The sequence below is a fragment of the Squalius cephalus genome, assembly GCF_949319135.1.
Source record: "Squalius cephalus genome assembly, chromosome: 12".
Lineage (NCBI taxonomy): Eukaryota > Metazoa > Chordata > Actinopteri > Cypriniformes > Leuciscidae > Squalius > Squalius cephalus.
Genome location: NC_137133.1, coordinates 7,142,613 through 7,150,454, shown reverse-complemented (window position 1 = coordinate 7,150,454; position 7,842 = coordinate 7,142,613).

Below are 7,842 nucleotides of genomic sequence, written 5' to 3'. Positions count from 1 at the left end.
GAGTAGGGGGGATGGGGCCTCTGGAGGAGGACGAGGGGCTGACGAAGAGCAGAAAATAAGAAGAGATGGTGGCGGGAGAAAACAAGACTAACGTTGATGGTGGGAGGAGCCAGGAGCAGGAGAAACCCGGCGGGGACCCAGACCACAGCCAGGACAAAGGCCCACGGCGGAGTCAATGGAGGGAGGAGCCATGGTGGAGACTTGACTGATGACACTAGGGGGAAGACTAATGGAGATTGAGCCGATGCAAGAGGAAACCAGGGTGCAGACGGAGAGCCAGCAAGACCGGGCACCACCGATGGTCCTGGAGGCCAAAGCAGATCCACAGTGATGAACGTCCAAGGTGGAACCAGGGTGCCAGATGACTGAGGAGGAGCCGGTGGGACTGAGGACCAAGATGGTGCCGGAGGGAAGGCAGAGCCCGACGCAGCCGAAGGGGTGGAGGGACGTAGCTGAAGGCCTGTAACTTGGTGGCACAGGCAAGGTGACATCTGACCAAGGCGGAGCCAGAGGGATGAGGGAACAATAAGCCAAAGCTGAGCCGACAGGTTGATGGGCCGAGGTGGAGTGGATCAACGGATGGAGGTGGAGCCAAGGGATTCTCTTTACTAGGCGGAGCTGGAGACAATCCACACAATCGAGTGGTATAAGAGGAGTCGAGGGGCTGATGGAAACTAGTGGAGGTAGGGCAGAGGATGTGGGAGACTTCAAGCTGGGCAGAACCAGCGGGGAGACAGGAGACTTCATGCTGGACAGGACCAATGGGGATTAGGGCTGCACAATTAATCACAAAGAAACCGCACGTGATTTGGCAAAGGCTGCGATTATTTGCGATTAAAGGCTGATCGGTAGTAAATCATGCTCCTTCTGAACGCCAGAGGGCGCTCTCATGCAGACAAGCCAAATATCCCCCAGCCGCAGAAGTACGATAACCCGCATCATTCCACAAAATCCCTATCATGCATCATCGCTGTAGCTGAATAAACAGAAGATTTAAACGCTTTGATTGATTAAACATGACTAATAAACACACGACTGCCTTTTTCTGTGTAAGAAGCCTCATCATCTCTCAGAAGGATGCTCAACTGTCGTTATGAAGTGAGTTTGGAGTAAAAGCGTGTTATTAAAAGTTGTCTTTTGTTGGACAAGAGTTTCATAAATGTTTCTCATGTTTAAAAAAAGATGTTTGCGTGTTGCTTTTTCAAATGCACGTTATAAGTGACTCAAGCTCACAGTGCTTACAGATGGAGCAGCGTTTACAGAACCGTACATCAATGACAAGCTGTGCATAAAAAACAATCGCAGTCTTTGCGATTTCAAAATCGCGATAAACCAAATCGGTTTAAGTGCGATTAGGCTACATGGAAATTGCGATTAATCGTCCAGCCCTAATGGGGATACAGGAGAACTAGTAACACATCCTCTTCCATTTCAACATAACCAGCAGAGGTCAGCAGCAGCTCACCCTCAGTGGTGGGAGTCTGGGTGGGGTCTTCCTCCATTCCCTCAAACTCCACTAGTACTCCCATGGTGGCACATGATGTTGCCAGCTTACGCACTTGGTCAGACTCTCTGTGGGGCTCAGTCTCCGGGGCAATGATTGGCTCAGTCCTTTTTACTGGCGCTGGCTCGTGCATTACCGCAGGCTCTAGCTCTCTGTCTGCTGTGGGCTCTGGGGTCATGTCCGTGCAGCAGAGTGATTGCTGTCTGGGCTCTAGGTCCGGAGTGGGGCTGGTAATGTTCTCCACGGGGCAGATAGCGAAAGCCGATCCATTGTTCACCAGCATCCACTCCACGAACGCGGCAAAATCCGTTCACTGGAAGGCATGCCTTGGATGCAGAGCGAGCGGTCCAGATAATGAGTTAGACACGCCAGATCTAAAAAGTCCCTTGTATGGTCATCAAGTGAACAGTCCTTCTGCTCCAGGCAGAGCAGTTGGACGTCAGGTTGGTCCATTGTGAGGGGGAAGAGGGAAAACCGAAAGAAAAACACAGCAAAGAAATCTACTCGAGGTCCAGTATTCTGTCACGATTGGGTACCTGTAATGCTGGGCACGATGAAGGAGATAATCTAACAACAGTCTTTAATAATAACTCTCTTCAAGACACAGGAAAACACAACAGATAATATAAACACAACCATGTAGAACAAAGACAAATGAAATAGGAAAAATCAGGACTTAAATACATACAGGAATAGTTAACATTACCAGGAGCACATATGAACTCAATCAAAAACCATGGAGACAAACTAGCAAAGGGAACACAGACAAACAGGAACAGAACACAGTGAAAACCAAACCAAACCTGAACACAAACGTTACAGTATGAACGTGCAGCATTTGAATAAGTTGTTTAATTGTCAGAATTTGAATTGATCTGCTCAAGTAAAATGAGGGAGTTCTGGGAATGTCTTTTTTTTGTTTTCACCATGATATGGTAATTCATAGCTTTGCCTTTTACTTTAAAAAAAACATCAATTTGACGAGATTGGACCGTGAAATTCTATAAAGTATAATGAAACGTTTAACTATTTTACAATATTTCATTGTATTTTGTAAGGTAACGGTTTACAGGGTTTTTTCTGTAAAATTATAAAAGAATTACTGTACCTGACTATTAATTTTCTATTATTATCATTATTGTTATTATTAATGATTAAAATACGACAACAATACAATACAATAATACTTGGTGCAGTACCAATATCATAATACATCGTATATATATATGAAATTGGATCATCATTCAGGAGTCATCATTCAGGCATGACATATTTGAAATTCAAGTATAAGGCACCCATTGGAGTGGAACATTTTCCACCATTTTATTACCCTACTTCAGTGCTTCAAGCGCATAAACCTTCCTCATAGCCATGCAAAGCACTCTTCTGCAAATTTGGAGCAAATAAGAGCACAAACCATCCGTGAAAGGGTGAGAGAATAAGAAAGACACCGAAAACATCCTGTATTTGGGAGATCTCACAATGATGGATAAGGGATTCATTTAAAAGTCATTTTGAAGTCTTCATCATGCACAATGGGTCTTTGCAGTGCTTTGCAGCTTGTTATTAATTCTAAACGTATAGGCTAAGGCACATTCATCTTCAGGTGCGGAGAGGGAGGGCCACTCATTTACAGGGGAAGAAGTTAAGCATAGTCTCCACTGGGAGATGAAACGCCTACATGCTCTGCTGTCATCATTCACCAATGCCTAATAGCTCAGGAACGGGGTCATTATTAATCAGGGATGACCTTTCATCTTGGTTCTCTTCATGATGTATTGCATGAATGTAGACACTGCCTGCTTAATAAGAGCTTATGCATAATAAGTTAATCTTTTTTTTACTTCTTGTTACTATAGACACACAATTTAACACAATATACATCTATAAATACACAGATACATAAGAGAGAAGATATCTATAGTTTGATAATTGTCGATGAATGATTTAAAGACCCTGACCTTCATCTAAACTCCACCATCATCTAAATATGTGTTGCGGATAGGTCAGTTATTCCCCCTTTAGACGATGCAGCACTCACTACTCTTCCTTGTATTAAGCGTCTAGTATAAGCCTTACTGTAAATCATGTAGTCGACACATTACAAGGGAAAATGATCTCTTCTTCACCGTATTCTCCTCCACTCTCTCTCCTCACATTGGCTTGATCTGAGCAGAATTCTTTATTATTGTTGTATTAGGGCAGAAAAGATGGGAGTTGGTGAGATGGGTTTTTCTGGTCGTCTTCTGCAGATCACAGTGTAATGTGCTAATGGATTCCACAGCAGCTCAGACTGTACTGTGAGTGGGCAGGAACTCTGTTATTACAGTATAAATACATCGCCTGCAAGCCTTTGATCTCCCACCAGTGCATGAAACACTTTTGAATTACAGTATATTTTGTCTGCACAACTGTGTGGCATCAACAAGTCTCATTTGATCTACACTTTCAGAGCATTATATGAATATCATACTGAAATGCAATATAAATCTGTAAAAAATAGTTTTTATCTTTCACAATACCCTTGAAAACATCTCTGCAGAATGTAAGCAGTACCTTGAATGTTTAAATGTGAGGAGAAATACTGTAGCTCATGAGTAACAGAAATTGACACTGTTTGGTCATAAAATGCCAAACAAAACATGTTGTTGAGAAATCCAAGGATTTGTGTATTTTAAGAAGCTTTTAAAGTTTCATATAACTCTAATTATCTATATTAAATTAATACTTTAAGACATGTATAACAAGCACTATCTAAAATTGAAAAACAGACACATTTAATCTCCAGTCGTTGTAATCCTCTGATAACACAGAAGAGACAAAGTAGGCATCCTATTGTCATGGAAATGAGAACATGAAGTGCTTCCACTGAAGTACTGTATAAAATCAAGTGTTTGGTTTTCCTCACAGATGGGCTGCTATTGAGAAAAAAAAAAAAGAAAAAAAAACACTTTACCACCACACACTAGAGGTGATAAATAGAGGTAAATGTTGTATTCAAGTTCTAATTGTAGCTGTAAACTTTTTTGTAAAAATAACTAAAAACTGAAAAACATTCATCAGCCTCTGCTCTTCTTAGGATGATGTTTGTCTCTGCATAATCCCTCCTTTATTAGTCTTTATCCTATGAACTCATTAGAACAAGCCCTGTTTTTTTCACCCATCTTGTTGTGTTTCTTCTATGGTGTTGGAGATAGAGATCCTGTTTGTTCCTTTTACAAAGCATCTATCCTTTTAGCTGGCCAACTGCAGCGGGATAAATGAAGGGCATCAGCTGGTCTGGCAGAGCTTTGATCAGCTCTCTTTTTTTCCGCAGACATATCCACAGATACTATTTGTTTACCTCACTTTGCATTTTGATCAATACCCTCAACAGCTAATGTGTAATGTAAAGAATCAGATACATCAAGCGCATATAATATATTGATGGATTGTGGATTCCACATATTGAGTCTGTGCTTCAAAGTGGCAGATCCAACCAGAGATTGACTCTTCACTGTTGAATCACGATATGTCAAAGCGTATTGATTCAGACACATACAGCAAATCTCACTGCGCACTTCAATCGCTGCCCAGGGGGCGAAAACAGAAGGTGCAAATGATCCATCATAAGATCACAGATGAACCATGTCAGATAAATGAAAAGCTGTAAATCTCTCATTCTCTGTGCTCCTCTCTGCTCGACTTTCTCTTTTTGAATGAGACCGTATCACTTATTTGACACTCATTTTGAGGAGACTCGTGAAGTACATCTTGACCCACTGCCACCCCTTCAGAAGGTTTCTGCTCAACCCTTATGTCCCTCCTCTCCACAAAACCATATGCATGTTTACCAGCACAACCCACAAGGGCTCTCCTCAACACATGTCAGTGTGTGTTACTTCATTTGAAGTTAGAATGGCGATACAAATATCTAAGCATGAGGAAAAACTAGATGAGTTGTGATTGCAATCAAATCCATCCTTGACCCCTGCCGATGGCCACTCACATTATGATCTCCTCTTTTCGCTTGATATGTTGAAATCCCCCAATCTCAATATTATCATTAGTTATAGAATCATTTGCAACCAAAATTACATAGTTTAAAGTTTTAATAAAGGTTTAAAAAGTTCATTCACCCTGCTTTTTATATATATTTTTTTGTATTTATTTATTATAATTACTTTTTGTTTGCATGATTTTGCTTTAATTATGATACCAAAAGGAGAATTTAAGATGGTATTTGAACTTCTCCTCTAGTTATTTAAAGAAAAAAAAGAAAAAAAAAATTAAATGAAATTGTTCAATGGTTAATTAAATTTTTTGAATTTTTTTTTTTATCTCTCATTCAATACACAACATTCTTGATTGTGGGATTTTGCTTTAATTATAAACAAGAGGAGGTTTCAAAATGATATGTGCAATTTCCCTGTGGCTATATACAGTATATATTATAATTATTTATTTATTTTTCTATTCTATTTTATAAACCCAAGTGGAGGTTTTTCTGTGGTTATTTAATGAAAACATTGAGGTAGCTTTACTGTGGCCAATAGATCAATCTAAATTGTTCAAATGCTACTGTAACTGTCAGCAATAGTGTTGTATTCTTATGAAAACATACCGCTGGTGTTGACTGATCATTTGGAGCAGCGTTTTTTTCCCCCTGTGGTCACATTTGTGCCCACATACTGTCTGTTTTCCTCTGAATCCTCTCCTGTCTCTCTGACGTTCTCCTGTCTTTCTCCTTCTGCTGACAGAGTTCATCAGTACAATGTCTTACTCCGGAGCAGTCCAGATGGGATAGGAATGGGAGGACGCCTCTCTGCACCTTATAGGTTGTGATAATTGAAGCGACAGCAGGGGCCTCTGGGATGTTTCATGACAGCTGCATAGTTTCGAAAGGAATGTAAATTGCCTCTGAACATGGCAGGCGGAGCGTCATTTGCACAGGTCAGCCCTGATGCCAAGAGCCCCTTACCTCTTCCTCCTCAGTGGGTTAGTGGTTTTAATTAACCCCCTGGCACCCTTTGTGTCCCTAACACATGGACTGGAACGCTTTACACACCTAATTTCCTCCACAATGCTGTTCCAGCACAACAGATTGTAGCTTGTACTGTAAATCTACAAGCTACTGACAGTTAAAAAAGATCAACTACTGTCAAAAAGAGACTCAAGCTAATTCAGTAGAAAATATATTTAATTATATCATTCAACCATTCAAAAGTTGGGGGTCAGTAAGATTTTATTTATATTAATAATAATACGTTTTATTTATAAAGCGCCTTTTCCAAGCTCAAGGTCGCTGTACAAGAAGATAAAAACACAGCATCAAGCATTATGCATCACATAGTACATACAGTAACAAAACAGCAGAACATTAAACAGAGGAGGGTTGGACATACTGTAAGAAAAGATAGGTTTTTAGTTGAGATTTGAATGAGGATATAGTAGAAGTGTCACGAATAGTTAGAGGAAGAGAATTCCAGAGCTTCGGAGCCACAGCACTGAATGATCTACCACCCATTGTTGCTAGACGAAAACGAAGTACAGTAAGCAGTTATAAGTCAGATGACCGGAGAGAGCGAGGAGGTGAATAATAATGCAGAAGTTCAGATAAATAATTGGTATAAATAAATAAACAAGTACATGAAGACATTTAAAAGTTAACAAAAGAATTTTAACAATTTAGGAAAAATAAAATTGATTAAAAATGACAGTAAAGACTTTTTATAATGTTTCTCATTAAAATCTATTTCAAATAAATGCTGTTCTTTAAAAACTTTCTATTCATCATAAAAATCTTGAAAAATAAATTACAGTTTTAGTAAAAAATATTATACAGCACAACTGTTTTCAACATTAATAATGAGAAATGTTTCTTGACCACCAAATAAGCATTAAAATGATTTCTGAAGGATCATGTGACACTAAAGACTGGAGTAATGATTACATTTAAATACATTACATTTTAAAATATATTAAAATAGAAACCAGTTATTTTCAATTTTAATAATATTTCTCAATATTACTTTTATTACTATATTTTTGATCAAATAAATGCAGCCTTGTTGAGCATAAGAGAAGTCTTTTTAAAAATGTTCATGTTAATATAAAAAAAATTATATACTGTACCAAACTGATAAACTGATCTGATACCAATGTTTTAAATGGTAATGCATAATTAATTTTCTGGAACAATTTATAGCTTTCCTGAGAAATCATATATTTTACACTGTTAAGCTCTATAAATGACAAAAAAAAAAAAAAAAAAAACACATTACAATGTCACGCGAGCTCCATGTAGTAACTTTAGTGGCAATGATTTTCGCGTTATACACTTGAACTCAAATCACGAT